The 20,279-nt window shown below is 46.8% G+C and overlaps 1 long non-coding RNA gene across 1 annotated transcript; it reads right to left on the reverse strand.

Moving 5' to 3' along the window:
* Positions 1-176: 176 nt before the first annotated feature.
* Positions 177-19,622, reverse strand: LOC146171707 (uncharacterized). The gene is made up of 4 exons (XR_014702764.1): positions 19,188-19,622; positions 16,595-16,689; positions 16,346-16,508; positions 177-537 (listed from the first exon to the last, which is right to left on the reverse strand). It is a non-coding gene; the product is annotated as an uncharacterized LOC146171707 (long non-coding RNA).
* Positions 19,623-20,279: the final 657 nt, after the last annotated feature.

Genomic DNA, 20,279 nt, shown 5'->3' on the forward strand with positions numbered 1-20,279 from the left:
CAGCTGCCCCTAGCGGCGAAATTGACATCTAAGAATTAATTGTTCCCTGCCTGCATAGAGTAACTACAATAACAATGTCTTGAGCTTTTCCGAGAAGCCAGTTATTATGCTTGAACCTGAAAGAAAGGAGAGGCGGAAATGACCAAAATGTAAACAAAAGGCGTCAGAACAGGAGGTGAGTGCAGAAACAAATCGCTTTATTTACCAGCTTACATTAGTAAAACCTGCCATCAAGGCTGCGGAAGGTAAGGTTGAAACACGCCACGGTAGGCTTGGCATTACTGAGTGGTGAATGTAACGTTATAGCCAAGAGGTGTGAAGAGCGGCGGGAGAGGCGTGAACACCTTCATATGCCGTATGTGAGTGTTCAGACCGTTCATATGATTTTCCAATACAGCGATCTGCACATGGAAGGCACGAACAGGGCGTCCAGCCGAATCTCGCGGAGTGATGCGCACCCATCCTGTTGGCTGATTGAGGACGATAGTATCGACCTCCCGAAGATCATGGAAAGTACTTCCCACTCTCACGGAAATCCTGAAAACACAGATCAGAACAAATGTTAGCAGTACACAACAGTGGCACTGTGCGTTCGTGGTGCTACGCATGCATGGGACAGAGGCTGAATTTAACCAGCTCTAGCTGCTTCGGGCAGCCTCTCTTAAGCGTACGGGACGGACGTAGTGTCTGGTTCTTCGAAACCCATTTTGTAGCGTTAGATATTGTTTTTGCATTCCTCAGTTTCGCGCCGTCAGCGAAAGCGCTGTCCACAGCACAGACCATCGGATCACACCGAGTTGCTGTGCGCCGCCTGCCTGCGTAGTTGCGACAGGAACGCTGGCGGGGGCGGTTTGCCCGGTGCACAAGGCGCGCCGAGTTGCGTTGTCGTCATACCTATCTCTAAACATCCGGCTAAAAATGTGAAGCTGGCATGGCTGAAGAGGCGACGGTCATACGTGCGCTCAAGCGCGCGTGGCGGCTGGAGTGGAGAGCACAGCCGTGTTAGTCCACCAAAGCCAAGAAAGAAAACCTGCGCATCTGATAGCGATTTTCATGGACAAGGTGCCCAACCGGAACCCAACCGAAAACCGGAACCGAGCCCGCTTTTTCGCCTGGAACTGACTGAACCTGAATTTTTTTTTCCGCCACGAAATGAACCCGGACAGGAACAAATCGAAAGAACCGTTCCGAACTGGCTCACGGTACGGAATTCAGACCCACTTTTGCTGAAACTTACGGTCATAATTTTCTAGTTTCTGGATGCTTGTAAAACGTTCTCGCTTATTTCCAAAGCGCCACTGCGCACCGCAAACTACGCAACCATATTGAAAAATTGTCTTTAGCAAAAAGATGAAAAGAACGAAGGAAAATATGTCGCCACATGCATGGAACCAATCTCTGGCGTCAGGCTATCGTTTCATCCCGAACAAGGGAGGCCGCTGCACTGCGCAATGCCGCAGCGCATGGACAAAGTTGCCTCATACGAGAGCCTTTCTAAGCAGTGAACGAATAGCATATAAATCATAACTTGAGCTGCTGATTTAGATAAATATTTAGATATCCATCTACAAAAGATCTGTTTTCACAAATTTCACACAAATAATTTTATTTTCCTGTCGTTCGACGACGTCGCAATCACTCGCATGGCGCATGCATTAGCCGTCATATGCGATGCGATGCCAGCAGATGCAATTTGGTTGACGAGACTTCAGCAGCCGATGCTGATGGTGGGAAGGCCGCCTTGGAGGGCAATTTACCGCTTTGTTCTCGAGTTGTACCTACCCTCAGGGCAAAGACGATCCCATAAACAGGATTTCCCCCTTTGCTCTCTCTTGATGTTGTCGATATCGAAGTCTGTTTGTTTTATTTGCCTTGGAAAGTGAACCTATGCCACGAGTGATAGCTCCTATTTTCAACTGTGAAAACTGGGTGGAGCAAGGAACTGAGTGGCCTTACTGGTACGAGTATTAATTCTCAAGCTCTGTTTAGTGTGCTGTAGTTTTTGCCTGTAAAACCATGGTGTCGAAAAAAATACGAAGACAGTCTAGAAAGGTGGCACTGAAAGCTAGATGTACACCATTTAGAGAAAATGTAACTATGAGTAACCTGTTCTGCGTGCTGCGCAGTAACGAGGGTGGTCGGGAAAAAAAACCTTGAAAAGCAGGGAGAGGGACGAGGTCAGGCGGGCGGAAGGAACCTGCGCCTAGGCCTTAAGGAAAATAACAGACGAGGGAATGGCAGTAATTGTGCAATCGGCGAACTGAAGCGTGAGACCCTCGATATTTGTTACGTTGGCAAGCGAGGAAAGGTGCGAAGCCAAACAGCATTTGGTCACCACATGGAAGCGGCTGCGTAGGATCGCCGGCACCGACAACAGTTTACAAGCCCAGGATGAGCCTGAAGCGTTTCTTGAGGAAAGAGAAGTACACAGCTTGCTCTGTGCATTTGAAAAGATGCTCAGAATAAGCAGACTCGAGTGTTATGAAACTTCGCTTGTTTATTTGTCTCTTGTTTGTTTTTTGGGGTTTAACATCCCAACGCGACCGACGTTATGAGAGACGTCGCAGATGAAAGCTCCAGAAATTTCGACCACCGGCGGTTCATTACCATGCACTGACATCGCACAGCACACTGCAGACTAGCTATCCACCTCGTCTGAAAAGCTGCCGCTGAGGCCGGGATGCGATCCCGGTTCCTAGGTCACAGTAGTCGAGCGCCCTAAACACTACGCCACCCCGTTGGGGCTTATGAAATTTAGGGAGACATTGCGGAGCCAAGAACTGTATTCACTAGCTACAGTAGCGTTCGTAGTGCGATCTACACAAGTCAGCGTCGAGACAGTATCTTCTAGACTAAATCAACAGCCCTTGTCAAGCCCGATTCCTCCGGTCTATGCTGGTGCTGGTAAAACTTTAATCTCCAACAGCTACAGGATAGGCATCAACATACCTGCCTAGACGGCGGCCTGGAGATTATACCTAGCTGAGTTTCGGGGTGTCAGCTGAACAGTAGAGTCTCCCAGAATTCTATTTTTGTGTCGTGATTTATACTTTAGATTTCTGGTTTTATACTTTAGATATGTACCAGATCCGCCTTATCCTCACATAGTCTGCATCTGTCTGAAAACTGTTCTGGGCACCAATACATGGCTACGGGTATGGATTCGGAAACGTATTTGTTTGCAAACGCCTCCAGATGATTTACTGCCTTTTATTTAGTGTTCTATTTGCCGGAGGGTATTCTACCCTATTTAGCCGATAGTCCTCAGTAATCTCTTCATAGCTGATTAGCTTGTCCCTGGTTACAGGAGGTTCAGAGCCTACCCGGAAGGTGAGACCGCGGGCAAGCTTATGAACTCCCTCATTTCCTTGAAGCTGGCAGTGGGCAAATCAAAAAGCTAGCAGCATTTACTGGGCACATAGTAAATTATGTACGAGCAGGTATGGTGTCATGTCATGCTTGCTGTAAATTATAAGACCAAACATACCAATCTAGCATCAGATTGGTTCTAGAAGAAAGTATATAGCGCGCAGGCAACCACGACGCGCAACAAGACGGTGACCGCATCGCGTCGAGGCCACAGGAACGAGACAGTTAGTTAATCCGGATTCTCGGGCGAATACGATAATGACTCCGATCCCAATACGTAGCGGAGGGGACATTTGTCAGCGCCTTTCGGCCTCCGACATAACGGGTGCATTTGCATTTCACCTAAGCAGACGAGAAATGCAAAGGCATCCGCGTGCTGTGTGGTATACAGTCACAAATATGGTATATACATCTTTGGTCTTGGCGTGCGTGCTAGGTTTGACGTTGGTAGGATTTGAAATTTCTTCAGTAGGAGCCGAACGGAGAATTGTTTTACAGGTTGTAGTAGTGGCTTCGCTCTCAACTAAAATTTATGCGAAATTTTGGTTATCTGAAAAGCGCAGCAGGAAACGTTTTCTTTTAACTTCCTTTCAACACGTGACAGCTTTAGCTGGTTATGGGCCAAAGAAAAGAAATCATTTTCTCCCATCCTGCTCTAATTGTCGGTCACTAATATAAATATTGTAGGTATAACGCGAAGGTCAGATTTGGGGGATCAGGTTTTATTGGAAACTTGAAGCCTTGGTCGCACACTGCAGCCAACCACACCCCGCGATGACGATGGGCATTTACAAGAGAGAGTAGGATGAAGACGAAGCAGCACGGTCAGCCATGCGGAGGATGAAGCACCACACAGTGCTCACAATATTTTGCTCAGGTCTGCAAGCAAAGTGGAGAGCGTCACACCTGACGACAAAAACAACAGACGGACTAGAACATGAATTTACAGCGGTTACTAGATATGGAAACAGGAAATAATACTGAGCATTAAAAAGCGGAGTAAGAAATGCGGCCTAACGTTTTTTTAGCCCGTTTGAATCGGTTCGGGCCGGGTCGAATGGGAGCGAACCAGAACGGAATGTGTCTCCGGAGCCGAAATCGATCTCGAATTCGAACCCAAACTGAACCAGAAAAATTTTAGGTTCGACATTCTGGTTCTCCAGGAGTTTTGATAAGCTCTGAAAAATTTGAGAAAGTTGTAACAATGTCTATTGGAGTTACTTGACCTAAACTTGTCTAGGGCAAGCGGTTGTGATCCGGTAGCGGAGTAGTACTAATGCGTGCTGCGATCTGCGAGCGAGCGGGGAGAACGAAGAGGAGTGACCTGCTGAGAACACTTTGACTTTGACTGAGCAAATCATCATTATTATCATCGCACGTATCTAGCACCGGACCTCCACCGCACTCTCGGACACAACAATTACGCGGGAGTGCGAGAGGGCGAACTAAAGCCGCATGTGCTGATCACACTCAGTCACGCAGTGAAGACAGCAGCAGAGCAAGTTGACCAGAGCAAATTCCACGGTTGGGGTGTAGAGGGTCAATGAAATTACTCGCGAGGAGGTGCTTGGTCCTGTTCCGTGTTAAAGTTTCGCAGAACCGTCAATAATTGTGCAAGACAATGGCGCGAAAAACCGTGCAGGGAGGCAAGAAGCGACTAACACAAAAACGACCGAACTGGGTATATTTCGCACACTGTCGCATTAACTGCAGAAGGCATACAGCAAAGACAAAAAAAAAAACTAAACTAAAAAAGCGAACCAAAACGATCATTCCGAAATTATTCATATCTAATTGTAGCCTACCTCTTGCTGCATAAGCGAAGCGAAGGCACGCTCAAACATTTAATCACACTTTTGGACAACATATGTTTCGCAAAGTTCATGTGGTTGCCTAATACAAGTGCGAAGGATGTATACTTTTAAAAAATAAGGAATGCATTCACAAGTTGCCACATGCATGGTTAGTGCGATTCTTCCGTCTATTGTGACATCGACTGCATGCTCTCTCAACCTGTCGCATAAGCAGCGGCCAGTATGGCTGACACATGTAGTTCCACATTGCAGAGGTGAGAGACATGAACCAACGCAATGGCTCAATAGTCTTCTCTTTTGCAGAATAATTTACCTTACATCGGGTACTTCATTTCCAATGGTTGTTTTGCACCATTCGCCAACGTACGTCTGATTCCTAATATCGGAGACCTGACGGGCAAGTATGCTTGCGTATTAAGCCGAGAATGATTTTATACCGTTGAAGTTCAGCCGGCTGGCAAGACCTTTCCCCCCGTACTATACGCAAAACGTCGGGCTCTACAAGATTTTTAGTTCCGAATCCCAGAATAGAGTCCGGCGCTCGTGCGTCTCTTGTCTGCTTTAGAGAACCACCTGAAGGTTGAGGCAGAAGGCGCTTTTACCAAGCCTTACAATCTGCTGCCCATGTCGGTGATTGCACGAGGCGCAAGATCGCAGCCTTCATTCCCAGGGAACCTCGTTGTTCCCAAGCCCAGTAAGCTACCCACATATTGGGCAATCCACAAGTTTCTTATGAACCCAACAAAGCGCTTAGCCAAGGACCAAACTTTTGGCTACACTCTCAGCTTGGCAGAGTGGAGCTGCTTTCGCTTGTGAGAGAGCGCATGGCGAGGAGGGATGCTGAGGAGCTGGATGAGCGAAGGCGTCGACGTCGTAAGGGCAGCTATATATAAACAAAACAAAAAAAAAAAAGACTCAAGACGCTAACGACGATCGCCTGCCTTAAAGCCGGTAGTTAATGAAGGCGGTTCCTCTGTGATGGAATGGGACACTTAAAAACAAAAGAGTCGTGAAGCAATTGCAGCTAACTTCCGTGCTTGTAAAATGAAAGTTGAAAATGTCAAGAGATGAAAAGCAGTGCAAAGAACTGCAGCTAAACAAGCTGGCTGATTAATTATTCATATCAAGAACCTCAGCTAAGCGCTATATACCTCGTAAAACCAAATACCAAATTTCCTTCTTTCTAGCAAGTTAACTGATAGCACTCAGTTGGCTCTGTTGCAACGGGCGTTATCATTAGTGACGATTAACGACCCGTTTCCGGTTAAAAGTGCTCAAGAGGTCACCGAGTTTTTTCTTTTTTTTTTTTTTTTTTTTCATAAGCAAGAATTCGGAGGAGATGAGTGCTCTTTCGGTTCACCTAAAGAACACGTGTTACTCCTTTCCACGCAATGCGGGGTGCGATGTCGTCACAGTGCGATGAGGCGAAAGCCATTATGGCGCGATTGATCGTAGCCCTCCATTACGGCATCTCTATCTCCCTCTCTTCTTTCACTTCCACCTTCCTCCCTTCCTTTACGGCGAGGTAGATCAGATGTGTCAGCGGAGAATTGTGACAGATACTGCGCCTTTTCTATCCTGTAAATCAATTTGAAATTCCGCTAATGCCTGATGTACTAACGCCTCCTAGACATCTGGATCTGCTTCTGTTTGTTGAGTGGTTCGATATTCCAGGAAGCGCCATATGAAAGGCGCTGCACGGACGCCTGGATAGGACGCCCGGCGGGGTCAGCTTCGTATATGCATGAATCACCTGGTGACGTCATGACCTGTCGTGACGGTACATGGCGCATCCCTTGTCGAACACAAACTGCATTCCATTGAACGCATCAAAGTTCACCGGCGTCCTATAATTAGTTTACAGGAAATTAAAGGCGCAGTATCTGTCACTCGCGGAATCCCGCTATCCTCACGGTAGACAAGGAGAATTATGAGAACGTTTCACGATTCGGGGCATGACGCAGTTGGTGAAGCGCTCAATCTGCAGAATCCAAGGGATTGAATTTCAAATCCAGATGGAGATAAGGTTTATTTATTTATTTTTAATTATTTGCCTCGAAAGTGTGGCACCGACAGCCTCTGCCGACAACTGCTGACAACGATGAGGTATTAAAGGCTTTCGCCTCAAAATAAACATTCCCCTCTGCTTTGCATGGTTTCATAGAGTGCTCGTTCCTTCCATCACAGAAGGCCTCTCATCCACCTTCCTAACTGGTAGCAGTGGTGTCGCTAGGATTCCCCGCACCCGTTTTATCTTTGCGAATAGAAAACTACGCAAGTAGTCATTATGTGGTGATTGAACTTTGTAAATAACAATGTTTGTGTGTACTTCTTGATTGTGCTTGCCCATATTGTTTTTCTCTTTGTCCACCTCATGAGTTTTGTAAATAAAGAAACATGACTTTTTTAAATTGCACACAGCGTTTGCCTCGTAATTTTGTTCAGAAAGTGACTAGTATCATTACAACCGGCGGATTTTTAGTGCTAAAAATGTTCTGATAAGTTTCGCATATCATTGAAAGTTAATGAAAAATTGCTAACTAGTGTGGCAGGCGTGTATGATAGTGCCAATCTATATCTAATCATAATTCGTTTGAATTATCCCGTTTGCTCGGCTTGGCCCTCTGCGTGCATAGGCATAGGAGTAAAAATTAAAAGTAAAATCACTGCACCCAGTCTGTAGCATATGCAAACAAGTGAAAACGAGAAATAAGTGGAAACTCGCGTGATAATAGCGCACATTTATGCTATGGCGGGCCGCATAATTTAAAACGAGGTAATAGCTTCTCCTCACTTTCGATCGTATAAGCTGATCCGCTTTTAACGGGATAACTTCCGAAAATCTCGCATATACTCATATGACGGCAGAGGTGCCTGAACGTGCCCCCATAACCCTTCACCTTTAACGAACTTTTTTTTTTATTACGCAAGCTTGCCATAAGGCATATTATAAAAACACATGTAAATTGTTTTCCGTAAGGACTCTATCGAACTTGCGTGCTTACGATCTTCCAAGGCTGCTTTTAAACCGCGCGAGAAAAAAAAAAAGCTATCGTGAGATGCATCTAAGTAACCAATAATCATGTGGCTGTGACGGAACTATTTAGAGAATTGCATTCGTGCGAGGGATGTTTATGCACGTCGCCACGCTCGTAAATACTGTATTTAGCGAGTTAATGAACTCGCAAATGTACGGCGACAAAAAGAAAAAAAAATTACCGACGATTACGTTACTTCCTAATGCGAAATTTGAGCGCAGCAATTAAGCTGTTTCACCTTTTCGATAGATTGAGGCAAAGAAATCGAGCAACACATGTATGCGCTATCACAGAATTTTTTCGTCTCGCTCATGGCTCAGAAAGAACTGGCAGATAATTCCGCAGTAGCGAACGGCAGCGGCAATTTCGGCTCGGGCGGTGCACATATACAGATCCGCCGCCACCGATCTGGCTCTCTGATTGCCACCGCACAGGGGTTGCATTGGAGGAGGAGCGAAGAAAGGAATTAAGTTCCAGCCGGCGCTTTGACAACCGGAGACTCGCAGGAAGAGGGGGGAGGGGCGCGGCGTGTACACCCAGCGGCAAACGATGGGGGCAGAAGCGCGCGCAGCAAGCGGACAACGCGATAAAGGGAGGAGGGAAGAGATAGCAGCGACTGACTGATGCTGCTGACGCCGATAGTGAGTCAACCCCAGCTGCGGAGTTGTTTTCAGGGACAACGCCGCCGATGCCGACGCAAACAATATGATACCCTCGCTTCCGCAGCGCCAAGAACCAGGTCTAGCCGTGGGACCTGGTCACGTATTCGTCGACGTGCCGGGGCCTACGTGAAATAACCGGCGCGTCGGCAACTGAAGAGCACCCTATCCGCCACACAGGAACAGTGGGGGGGGGGACCTCCCCTCTTCTTTCTGCATGGCGGCGACGGTGTTCTATGCAGTCACGTTATCTTGACTCTCTAGCGGCGTCAGCGGCATCCAGCGGTATCAGTCGGTCGCTGCTAGCGCTGGGGGGATGAAAGGGGGGCGGAGCTGGTTACGAGGCCGACGCCGACGCGAAACCCAGGAACGGACGCCAAAGAGCTGCGCTCTCAAAAAGACGCGGAACAGCAGCAGAGAGCGCCAGAGCACGCATGCATGCTTCGGGTAGTCGCTGCCTAACTTTGCGCATGTGGGCCTTAATATTATTAGTACTTTAACGATAGCGAAATTGTTGGCTGCCGTCTTGCCCGTGGCATTTTAAAGCTTGCAGCTCGACTGTGGTACGAGCGCAAGCTGAGGAAACTCGTGTTTTATAGTTTGCGCCAAGCTGCGGCGGTACACTTGATGGATGGATGGATGGAATATAGGAGCGTCCCATTTGAAACAGGGTGGTAGCAGTAGCTATCCTGCTCATTTTTCTCCCTATATTTTAATTATTGATATAGATTGGTTAACTAAACCATCATTCTATTTATTAATTTTTTTTCTACATTTCTAACATTATGTCACTTCTCTGCTTTTCAGCCACCAATCTTCCAGTCGTTTTTTGCTAGTTTCCACCGCCGGTTTATTCACCCGGCCACTGGTATCTCTAAACCCCAGAGCTTCAGGAACAGTGACTGCGCCTGCATCAATGCAAAGGTGCATAGGTGGCATAAGTGGCGAGCGCCGGGGTGCGGCGAAAGACGGTGCCACGACCCTTTTCCAACTTACGCTCTCTCCGGCCGATTGGAACGGCCGGAGAGAAAAATGCGCGCGGAGGTGATCTCGGAGGCCATGCGTAGCCGGAGCAGACCCTCCGCTAGCTTCCTGTGCACGTGAGACGATCGAGTTGCGCCTGGCAGTTATTTGGCGATACAAAAACGCTTCCGCTGATGCCAAACGGAGGTACTAAGTAGCATTGTGTCATGGGCAGCCATAATAGTAGGCAAAGAGCCGAAATACGAGGCTCACGTGCGAAACTTTGCAGATTGATTTCGAAGATTTTCCACAAGACCTGTTTTCCAACTGCATGACAGCGTTCTCAGAAGTCTCCTGCTCTTTGTGGAAACGAAAAGAGCCAATTCCCCTCTTCTCCATAAACTCAGAAATGTTGGCAGTTGACAAAGACAGCTTGGAGAGGCATCAGAAGAGTGCAATGGTTTAACACCATGCATACAAAGGGAAGGGGGTGGAGGATTATCCTGCTCTTCGCTCCCCGCGTGTCTCTTTGCCGATTTCCTGTGCTCTCTCCCTGCTTTGCATGTGCTCTGAAAGCAACCTAATCAACAGATATCCGGCGTGCGACGTTTGGAAAACATGTCTTGCTGAGACACTTTTACAGATTTTCACAAATTGGCCAATAATTGAACCAAGATAATATTATTCATAACGAAAATAAAATATGTCGGAAGTGCCCTACAAAAGCGATCCTATAGTTATGGCTTGATTGACACTACTCGCACAGAGCACCCTATTCGCGCCACAGGTTTCGTGAATGCAAACCAAATATAAATGAAGCACAACCATTTAATATGAACCGAAATAAAACATGATTGTAGTACAAGCTTGGATTTCGCCTGCCTTCCGAGCCAGCGAGCCGGTTATGTCGCGTGCAGCGCGCGGAGCACTCACGTGTTTTGAGACATCTAGCGTTCGTGCCTTTGAAGAAACACCTCCTTCGGACTATAACTTATTCTTCTACTGCAAGATTTGCTTTAGTAACGTCGTAATAATAAAAACAAGACCTTATATAGATCTGATGCTACAGGCCAAAACGATAAAGAGCGAGCCGCTTTATTTCAGAGTACTGATAATACTTTTTCAGTTTTTAAACATATTATATAAGACAATATAATTACATAGCAGACCTCGAGATACACTTCCTACATGTCCGCTACTGTGGCAAACGCATTCACAATCAATAATTACTCATCGCCGTCTCCTACACAGTGCAGACGTGAATAAAACTTTTCTCGCCTATAGTTATGTTTCCTCCGTGGAAATACGCGGCAGGTTCTCCAATCATCAAGACGGAATGCAGGCAGCATGTCACGATGCAACTGCGAGGCCGCATGCTCGAACGAGAAAGCGCGCGGCGCACGCCGCGAAGGCAGCGAGAGTCGACGGCGGCCCAGTGTGTGTTTTTCTGCCACAGACTGGAGCTGCCCATCAGGAGCCGCAGGTATCGGTTATGAGATAACAGAGTTCCTACAGGTAATATACCGGGATAACAAAGTAGAAATTACATGGGAAGGGATAAGAAGTACGCAAGCTGTCAAGGTATGCAAAGAATTAAGACAAGGTTGTCCTCTATCACAGCTGCTGTTCATGCTTTATGGGATAAACATTGAACGGAAGATACAAGAAAGTAACCCAAGTTTCAACCTGTCATATAGATTAGGTGGAAAGGCGGTAGAGCAACGCCTCCCCGGATTGATGCATGCAGACGATATTGTGCTGCTAGCTGAGTCTGGAAGAATTGCAAACTCTAGTTAAGTATTGCGGAGACGAAGGGGCCGCTCTAGGCTTCAGTTACAGCGCAGATTAGTCGGGTCTGATGATTTTCAACTGCTCAACTGATCAGGGTCTTAAAATACAAGGTCATAAATTACAATGTCATAAAATACCGAGAGTAGCAGAATATAAATATCTCGGTATATTGGTAAACGAAGAATTGGCATGCATTGGAAAGAAGGCCAAAGGGCGAAGAGATGCCGGGATAATGAAACATAGGGCATTGTGGGGATACAACAAGTATGAGGTTTTGAGGGGTATTTAGAAAGGAATTATGGCGCCCGGGCTTACTTTCGGAAATGCGGTTTTGTGCCTAAAATCAGAGGTACAGTCGACATTATAAATAAATCAGAGAGCCGTCGGAGGATTAGCACTAGGTGCCCACGGCAAAACCGCAAATGAGGCGGTACAGGGATACATGGGCTGGACATCTTTCGAAGTACGGGAAGCTAAGAGTGAAATATTATATGAGGAACGCCTGAGGAAATTGGACAGTAACAGATGGGCAGCTAAAGTATTTAAATAACTATACCTAAAAAGCGTTGACTCACAATGAAGGAAAAGAACTAAACTAACCAGTTAGTATGCTGGTCACAAGGACGAAGAAATAAAGAGCGTTAAGCAACAGGTGAAAAACACAGAAGGTAAAAATTGGATAAATTCGATGGAAAAGAAACAGAGTGTGGAACTATACCGAAAGTGGAAAAGGCAGATCAGTAAGGAAGCTTCCTTTGATAACTCAAGAGGTTGTGCCCAACTTTTTGAAGCTAGATCAGGGCGCCTTAGAACACGCAGCCACAAAAAGAAATTTTACAATGAAGATGATGCATGTGCTGTATGTGGTAACTCCAGCGAAACAATTGACCATATTATACTCGAATGTAATGGTATCCATCCAGCAGTTGATGCAGGCGCAGTCACTGTTCCTGAAGCTCTGGGGTTTAGAGATATCAGTGGCCGGGTGCATAAACCGGTGGTGGAAGCTAGCAAAAAACGACTGGAACATAAAAATGACATAATGTTAGTAATGTAGAAACAAAAATTCAAGAAATAAAATGATGGTATAGTTAACCAATATAAATCAATAATTAAGATATAGGGAGAAAAATGATCATGATAGCTACTGCTACCACCCCATTTCAAAGGGGACGCTCCTATATTCCATCCCATCCCATCCCTCGCAGCGCCGCCCAGTGATGCTTTGGGAGCCTGTTGCGTTTCACATTTGTATCATTATTTTACGTTTTTCAGAGAAAAAAGGTAAGAACGGCATAATGCACTACTGAGCACCCTTGGCTACACTCCCTCTAAATTCCCCTTCTAAAGCACCTGGCCCTGCTAAAGGTGCCTTCCTGCTCATTATTTTGTTTTCTAGCCAGCGCGTGATCAGACTTGCCATTCCACTGAGCAACAGGCATTCCGTGCCTTTCAGCGTTTTCAAAGTGTGAGGCTGATGTGTGGGTGGGCCCAGGAGCCAGAACCGCATTGGAGATAAATAAACGAGACAAAAGGCACAAGACTATAGGAGAAATCTGCCAGTGGGTGTTGGCTAACAAGCTCCCGTGCATGGGGTTTCCGATGGGTATCGAGTTAGGGCTGGTGTTTCCAGCGTGGTACACGCACGTGCACATTCCCGGTCCAATGTTAAAAGGACGTGGAGTCTCTAGCATAAACTAAGGCATGTGTTTTCAAGCTCTCCTCTGACCAAGATAAATCCTTCTGATAAGATCACACTTGTCAGTCAGTGTCTCAGCGGCACTATTGCACGCATTTTGGCATCTCCACTTCTCCACTTCCACTTCTCCCCCTGCACTTCCTCCCTCTCACTGCCCAGCTAGCTGCACCCCACTGAGCGCTGCACCCGCACCCCCCTCGCGACGCCACTGACTCAGAGTTCTGCGACCTATAATACTGCGTAAGTGCTTCATTCATTTGTACAGGTCGATTATGAGGAAGGCGGAAGCCAAAGGGAGACGAGGAAGGCAGGCGACTGTTCGCCAGTGTCAGGGGAGCAACCAACACGAGCCTCAGCCCGCTACACACGGCAGCTGTTAAGTGAAACCAAGCGTGCAACTGCTCCATGACGTCACGAAGCACCGGACTGAGTTACGCTACTTAAGAACTGCGTCAACATGGCGCGGCATGTGGTGTCCGGCGTCTCATAACTGCATGCACCATGGCTTCACGAGGCCCCCTGATGATGGTTTCCCGGATTTTTTTTATCGCCTGGCTTGTTTGACAGACTCATAGACACATGAATATGCGGTCAGCAATGCTGCGATTGCATACGCGACCTTGATATAAGCATAACCATCATCATCATCGTCAAAATCGTCAGCCGGACTATACCCACTGCAAGGCGAAGGCCTCCCCCGTTTAACCTAGTCCTGTGCTAGCTGCATCCATTGGACCCTTTTGAATTTCTTAATATGATTCATCCACTTAAATTTCTGCCGCCGCCGCAGCACTTACCTTCCCTTAGAATCCAATTGGTTACTTTTAGTGACTATCGGTTAACCTCTCTTCCAGCATGTCCTGCCCATGCCCATTGCTTCTTCTTAATTTCTTCTAGAATATCAGTATCTTGAGTTATTTCTCTGATCCACTCTGCACGATTGCTATCTCTTAATATTAGGCCTACCTTTCTGCTACTCCTGTCTAGATCATTTATCATTAGTTGCAGTTGGTCCACTGAGTTTCTTAACAAGGCAATGTCATCAGCTAATCGCAGATTACTGAGATGTTCTCCATTGACCCTGATGTCTAACTGCTCCCATTATATGTCTCTGAATACACTCTCTAGGCAAGCTGTAAATAGCACTGGGGAGATCATATACCTTCTTGCCTAACACCTTCCTTAATAGAAATTTTATCAATTTTTTTATGCAGAAGTATTGCTGCTGTGCAGCCCCTATAGATATCTTACAGTACTTTCACAGATACCCTGATCTCGCTATGCCTGCATGAATGCTGAGGTTCAGACCGAATGAAATGCTTTCTCGTAGTCAATGAACGCTAGGTATAGGGGCTGGTTATATTCACAGCACTTTTCTATCACCTGGTTTATAGTGTAGATATGATCAATGGCACCCTTTCCAAAATCCTGCTTGATCCTTTGGTTCATTTAAAGTCTAATGTTGTCCTGATTCTACTAGCTATTGCATTGGTAAATACTTAGCACGGAACTCATAGTAAGCTGATTCATCTGTCCTTAGCGTTCCTCTCTTATGAATTCAGATATATGTTAGCATTCTTCCATGATTCCGGTACTTCCGATGTCGTAAGGTATTGCGTAGACAGGGTGGCCAGTTTTCCTAACACAATATCCCCTCCGTCCTTTAAGAAATCTGTAGCTAACTGATCCTGCCCGGCTGCTTTTCCCCTCTTCCTAGCTTCTAAGGCTTTCTTAACCTCGTCCTTCGTTACTGGTGGAACGTCTGGTTGCTCTTCTTTACAGTCACTTTCATTCTTGTCCTGACTACTAAGGCTACAGCAGAGGTCCGTTTATAACTCCTCGACTGCCTTAATTATCTTGTCCGTGTTAGTAATGGCATTACCTGCCTTGTCCCTCAGCGCATAGATCCGATTTTCGCGCCTATGCCTAATTTCCTCTTAACCACTTTCAGGCTACGACCGTCCCTTAGAGCATGCTCAATTTTCCTCATGTTATACTTCCTTATGTCGGTCACCTTGCGCCTACTGATTTGCTTTGATACCTCTACCAGTTCTATCCAGTCTGTTGGGTCTTGATATAAGCAACCTATCATCAAAGCGACCGCGGAGGGGAGAAAAAAAAAAGATATGCGACACACATTATGGCCCATTCATATTGAAATCTTACATCCCTCAAAGACATAAAGGCTTCTTTTTTTTTTCTTTTCCTCAGACAGTAAGCACGCATCTTCTCTTTCCATTTGGACGCATCATCGCGTACCTAAATATCGCATGTAAAACCAGTATTTACACGCTAGGGGCCACCCATGGAGCCCGTATACACACAGCTGGGTCAACGTAAGCGTCATCTGCACGCCTTCACACACGGCTGACACCAAAATGAGACGCGCCGCTGTTTCCTCGAGCAAAGCTACGCCATAAGGCATCGTAAAATGCGGAAGTATGATTGTAACTAGATCGTGTAACGTGCGACTGAACGCGTCTATATGTGGTCGAAAATATCCGGCCTATGAGAGCTTTGGCTGATATACAGAACACCATACTGTGGAGAACACTACCGACGTCTCAGTGGTGGCGCCTCCGTTTGTGCCTGCATGAGCTAGCCTCAAAATTAGTACATAACTGCTATTTCCATTAGGTCTAGAGACACCAATATGGCAGCAGGTCCGCGACGCAATTATAAGCGAAGAAAATGCCGTTCCAATCCGCGCTCCCGCGTGAAACCTTTGACGAGTAGCGGTGCATGCCGCCGCGAGCTCGGGCCACTTAAACACTCCTCACGGTGCACCAGAGCAGCATCGCGTTTGGACTCGGGGCGATCACAAGGAAAGCTGCACGCTCTCCAGGACGAGGACCCGGGGAGAACAAAACGGGCCTACGAGACTTGGCACCAAAATGCAGTGACCACGCATCCCACATGTGTTCGGCGTTCGTGTCGTCCACAAGACTTCCTGTCGGGCTACGTCCTATGCGATAGGGTCAATTGTTCGAGTGACATAAGCCAAACTAATACCTTTTGGGGGTGTAGCTTTCGTCGCGTCCGTAGTCCAGGTACAGACATATCGCGTGAATTGGCATTTTTCTTGCAAATTGAATGTTCACTTCATGTGGCAGAATCCCGTCCGATTGCCAGTAGGTGTGAAGGGAGTCGTCCAACAGTTGATGGATCCCATAACCTGCGAAAGCGTGCGAAGAAGAGAGGTTACTTGAGAATCGCCTGCTAGAATTCCATGTTCACTGGTACTCTGGATCCAGAGCTCACCGCGCATGCAGGATGAGAGGGACCATACGGCTTGTTCTCCGACGTCCCGGACACCGCGCTCCATCTCCAAACGTGGGACGACAGCGTTCATGGTCCTAATAGCAAGAGAAGGACACTTCCGTTTACCCTATGAACTGGATGACATAGATTAGTGTACATTTACGTGTTATGCGGATCAAAATGCCTCTCTTGCAAGGCGGATAACGTTACAGTGAAAATAAAAGAATGGGCTGAAATTGGCCGCGCGCCAATATCCGCAAGCTGTTGTTATTCAACTGTCATTTAGGCGGAAGCGCGACGACGAGACCACGACGACATGCGGTTCGGATCTGCTCTAAGATACACGTGCCTCATCAACTAGCCCGCACGTTGCCTAATTCAAGCGATATTCAGCTTCATAAACAATTAGATAAAAGCGGGGTCCGACTGCGCGTCGCTGCGGGTCACTCTAGTTCGTGCTGCACAGCCACCACCTGGTGCAAGCGTGGAGACATTCTTTCTCTTCTTTAAGACCTCCGCATAACGAAGGCACTCCATGAATGATCAATAAATAATCATCACATAAGAATACCATAATTACTTTTTTTTTTTCTGAATCGGGAAGCGCGTATGTGCTTTTTTGTTTTTTGTTTTTTCAGAGAAAACCTTTTGCACTTGCGAAAAAGAGCAACCGGTTTTCGACCCATGAATTTCCGGATAGAGACCATAAAAATAAAAGGCCACATATAAACCACGAGAAATGCGAACTTTGACCGCCTAGAAACATTTCGACCGAACGCGCACAAATAACTAAAAAGAAGTAAGAGGCGACTTCTGCGGTATACCGTGGTGGAAATGTGGGCTACATCGTACACGTATAGCATAGCGGAACGAGTGAGAACCGTCAGAACTGGTAGATGTGGCGTCTTGTGGTTCAAGTTCTTTTCCGTAGTTCCGGAAACAAACTCGGCATAAGGAGCATTTAAAAATTTGTACACGCACAAAACAACTGCACTTGCAAGCTAACGACTGACACAGAATAAACAGTCAACCAAACAATGCTAGACCCCGTGATCACGTTCGCAAGGATATGCATAGAAATGGCAGTTGGTTGGGTGTGGTTTGTCGGGTGGTTTCACGTTTGGCAGTGAAGTTCAAGAAGCAAGCATGCAAGCCTCAAGAAGCTGGACAACTCATATGAGTTCGCATTTGCCCTGCTTTTTTTTTTTTTATTCCAAGCGGCTCCTCTAAGGACAAACTTGAAAGACGCGCGAGCAGGCGCATGTCATGTCGGGTTGCCGAGGTAAGCAAACTGCAACGTGTTTACTGTGCGCTGCTTGACCCGAGCCGCCACCGAAACGTGGCGACACGGGCGCAACAAGGCCGCGTTCAAAGTGGCCGCGAAAAACAAGTGATTTCAAACTGCGCTCCACCTATCGACAGCTGTGCAGCTGCAACGGAAAATAATTAGCACGAGTGCCTCGTAGCCGAACCGAAAAAATCGCGATATGCGGCGCTTTTGTTCCCGTACAACAGTACAGGCCCCACTAATTTGCCAAGTCGGGGTGGGCGGCAGACAGCAGTCCATCAAACTAAGCCCAAACTTTGCTGTTTATTTATTTATTCTTTACCCACAGCGCCAATTAGGGATTACTGTGGAGGGAGGGGGATAGCTACATACAGCATAAGAAACGGCAAATATGACAAAATACAATACGACAGCAGCCCGATCAGCCAAAGATAACAAAGTAGTAATAAAAGAACGCAGCACACAAGTCAACGTACAGGCAATGAAACAAAATTTCTCATCCGTATTTCACGCAGGCATACTGCGCAGAGATGAAACCAAAGTGGAGTACACTATGAAGACACATGAAACAGGAAAGATGGCTGATGTGTACAGATAACACTTCCTAAGCTAACGATTATTTCACCCAGCAATTTTTTTAAAAGAAAAACTGCGATAAAGACACCGTTGCTCACAGTGCTAGCTAATAACTTAATAGTTAAAATCATGTGGGCAGCCACATCGGCGCATTACTCCGCCGATAAGCAATGCACAATTGTTCATTCATTATGCGGGCTTTCGCATTGTCCAGTGCTGGAATGGGCTGCTTTCTGAAATAGGACGTGCCTGGCACACTCAACGGCATTCGGCGCATACGGCAACAACAGCGCCGCGTCTGGCAATTTTTCTGCTGCCTTAACGAGTCACTTGTACTAATCTTTTTTTCGTTGGAGCTGCACGTAAGTTCCCTTCATCGTCGACATTATTATGACTGTTAATTAAGCTATCCCTAAAGCTGGACAAATGCCTCTCAAGCCCTCCAGTAAAACCCATGCTACGCCGGCTACGTAATCTCATTCCGCCAAACTTCCTGATCTCATCCGCCAGCCTCATAGTTGCCATGCTTGCCAATTCTAGTGAAATCACATTCGCTGAGGTATGGACCATGGTTGCCGTGATTTCGCGAAACGTTCCGTGTTCATTATCTCAACTAAGATATCAATCGCTAGCATTCGCTCCTATCGCATTCTGTCGCTTAAAGTTGCGTCAGAAAGCTAACATGGATTACGCATACGCCTTCAAAAGAAAATCACGAGATTCGCTCACCTCTTATGCCAGTCGCAGATAGCGCTGTCCAGAAGCAATGAAATGTGGACGTCGTCGACGTCGCCGCAGCACTTCGCTGAGCGAGGCTGGCGAGGCTTACGGCACAGTCAGCGCAGCTTAGACACGAAGCGGGGACACAAAGACGACGAAGCTTCGCCTCCAACCTTGGCGTGGCCTGGTTGCTGTTCGCTCTATTACTACGTTGGATGGGCGCCGCTCGCCGTCGTTTCAGCACATTCGTCAGTTCAGTACGCAGGGTATCTACTCTCGGATCACTGTCAAGCTATTGACGCGGACGGCGCTTATGAGAACACTGGGTAGCCGTTATCGCTGGCGAAAGGGAATGGGGATACAAGCTTCTATCCCGGATCTAGTTACACGAACCTAGGTACTACATTCACTCTCGCAGTCACATGACGAACGAATAGCAGAATGTTTCCCAGCTCAATGCCACTTGTCCCTAGAAATCCCCAGCCTCCCCTGTTTGCCGCGTGGAACCTGGTGGTGCTCGGCGAAGCGACAGCCGTCCGATTCGCTGCGGATTCTTGTTCGCTCGCGAGAGAAAAAATGATGCGTAACACCTTTGTGTGCCATTATTCGCGCAGCATAGCGGGTAGTCTTAACATGCGGGATATTAAATTATGAGCCTTCTTCGAACAGTAGTTCTGAACTGCCCGTCCCTCTTCTGGTTATTTGACATACTTGCGTAGCCCAGTGCCTGTGTCTGGCTCTACTAATGAGGAAGAAATGAATGCCATAAATATCCCGAATGAACGCGTGTACCCTCGCCCACGGCGTGGATAGTGTCATTAATTAGAAAATTGATTTCGGGCGAGCACATACGTTTCAGTACAGGGAGAAATGAACTCTCTAATTACGTCTGAGCTCCATGCTTTGTGACTGAACTTCGTGCCTTCTATTTACTGAAATTTTTGGTACAAAAACATAAAATGGATATAGCTTTCACTGAAGTGTATTATTTTTTCGCTATTGAAAAACGTGCAAAAAGCAAATAAAATGCACACTCAGTGCGGCGTCTCAGTCGACGAGACAATTTAATTCTTTGGCACGCCTCGTCATTACTTATGTGTA

Source organism: Amblyomma maculatum, unplaced genomic scaffold (assembly GCF_055883805.1).
Source record: "Amblyomma maculatum isolate TAMU_Amacu unplaced genomic scaffold, ASM5588380v1 scaffold_18, whole genome shotgun sequence".
Lineage (NCBI taxonomy): Eukaryota > Metazoa > Arthropoda > Arachnida > Ixodida > Ixodidae > Amblyomma > Amblyomma maculatum.